The following is a 2,076-nucleotide window of genomic DNA, read 5'->3' as shown; positions in this document are numbered from 1 at the left end:
CAGTTGGAGTGGGGGGGGCAGTTGTGTGCTGCTCGGTTGCTCCCCTCCCACACCCCGGGGTTGACGCTCCAGCTCCGCTCACATCATGGCCGATCCCCGCGGCCAAGCCGGGCCGCTAACAAGCGCACCCACAGCCTGTGCTTGCCAACAGCGCCCGCTGCCCCGCCCCCAGGCTCCCCCTCTCCCCGGTTCCTACCTGATTTCTAGGGGAGACCCTAGAAAACGGCTCAAACATCGGCAAACACTAAAGAGAAATGAGTCCGGCGGGGGGCAAGCGGGGGGGAGAGGGGAGCGCCAACGCCATTGCCCTCCATCGGCATCTCCTCCTCTACAATCTGCCGCTTTGAATATTAAAGTCCCGATTGCTGTTCTTCTCACAATTCTGACATTTGTTCCTTTATCATTCATTTTGTCTCCAAGTATTTATATCCATGGTCTGTCTCTTCATCTCTCACCCCCTCCCCCCCGCCTATGTTGGTGTGTATGAGAATGGTTGAGTCCTGGTGTTTGCCCCTCCCCCTCCCTCTCCAATGGGAAACTCAGAATAACCTGGCGCCACCTAAAGCGGGACAACTAGTGTTGCTCTAGAATTACTCTCACTAACTCAACATGTGGGATAAGGTTTGCGCACAAGGTCTTACAGTGACCCATGGGGTGGATGCCTGTGCCTCATATCCGAGCTCAGGATTCATGGGATTTCCAGCAGTCAGGCTGAGTGGGCAGAGGGTGGTGTCGGGTCTTGTCCATTCTGGAATACTGTGAGGTAATGGACCTCAATGTGATGGCAAGCATAGTAGTTCGGGATCATCATGATGGTACTCCTAGGGTTGGATGGGCAAATGGTGAGGACATGGATGTGACTCCTCACTGTTCACTCTTTCTCTTTCTTCCCATGCAGTGAGTGGAGAGAGAGAGAGAGAGAGATGGAGTTGGCATAACTGTCTGTCAACCTTCGAGTGCTACAACAACAGAGATGATGTGTGCATCAGTGTCTGGCTCTCTGGTGGCAAGAGCAGAACCCTGAGGAGAAGGTCTGCTCTGCTGCCATAGGAGGGACCCCAGAGTGGCCGTTTGGAGGCATCTTCGACAGATGGCATCTGACATTGCTTGAGATGAGCGAGAACCAGTGTCAGTTTATATATGGTATTTGCCTGTGCCATCTGCAGGTACAAGATGCTGCGCCTCTCTAAGGCATCCAGCATTCTGGTAAAGGCACCCTCTGAGAATCTTGAGGCAGACATCTTTGCAGGCATTCTCTTTGGTGGACTTGAAACTACTGCTGGTACAGCATTTACATGGACCACCCCATTGAAGCACTCAGCTGATGGTGGGGTGGGCAAATCAGATTCGGCCTGCCACAGAGGTGGCATTAAATCCATTTTTTAAAAATTCTTCCAAATGTCTAAAAATATGACAGGAAACCCCACCAATTCCACTGTCAGGCTGTCAACTCTGCTTTTCCCAACCAAAATTCAACTTGGCCAAAAAATTGGTAAAATGCCGTTCAGTGGATGGGGAGATAACATTCATTGTAAGTAAGTTCAGGAATTCCACATAGTACATTGCCTACCTGGTCCCAAACTTGAAGGATTGAAGCTTGACAGACAGACAGACCGAACCCCAAAAAGGCTAAGACCTCTAACGTGGCAAAAGTACTTGGCATATTCATGGAACAGATGGGGACAGTGGACCCTTGGCGGTTCACCCACCCAAGGGAGAAGGAGTTCTCTTTCTTCTCCCAGGTACACAATGTATACACATGGATCGACTTCCTTGTCGTGGGGAAATCGGTGCTTCCAGGGTTAGTAAGAGCGGAATACTCGGCGATTGTAATCTCCCCACCCTCCACATTACATGGATTTGAGGTTGAAGACGGGCCATGCCCAACACCCCCCCCCCCCCCCCCCCCCCCCCCCCCATGGAGGTTGAACATGGCCCTCCTGTCGATAAGGCCTTCTGTGAGAAAATATCACAGGCCATAGACGAGTATGTTACTAATAACCGGAATGGGGAGGTCTTACCTTCCACGTTCTGGGAGGTGCTGAAGGCAGTGATCAGGGTTGAAATTATTGCCGA

The 2,076-nt window shown here is 51.7% G+C and overlaps 1 protein-coding gene across 7 annotated transcripts in view; it reads right to left on the bottom strand.

Annotated features, from left to right (window-relative positions):
• Nucleotides 1-448, bottom strand: part of stau2 (staufen double-stranded RNA binding protein 2) — a 622,240-nt gene extending 621,792 nt beyond the window's left edge. For 3 of the 7 annotated variants that reach the window (XM_072467549.1, XM_072467553.1, XM_072467552.1), the window contains exon 1: nucleotides 197-448. The gene's annotated coding sequence lies outside the window, so the exon portion shown is untranslated. The remainder of the gene's footprint in view (nucleotides 1-196) is intronic. The other 4 variants (XM_072467547.1, XM_072467550.1, XM_072467551.1 and 1 more) reach the window with 4 other exon arrangements.
• Between the last annotated feature and the right edge of the window lie 1,628 nt (nucleotides 449-2,076).

Source organism: Scyliorhinus torazame, chromosome 11 (assembly GCF_047496885.1).
Source record: "Scyliorhinus torazame isolate Kashiwa2021f chromosome 11, sScyTor2.1, whole genome shotgun sequence".
NCBI classification, from domain to species: domain Eukaryota; kingdom Metazoa; phylum Chordata; class Chondrichthyes; order Carcharhiniformes; family Scyliorhinidae; genus Scyliorhinus; species Scyliorhinus torazame.
Note: the sequence above shows the minus strand (reverse complement) of the source record. Positions and strands in the feature narration are given on the sequence as shown.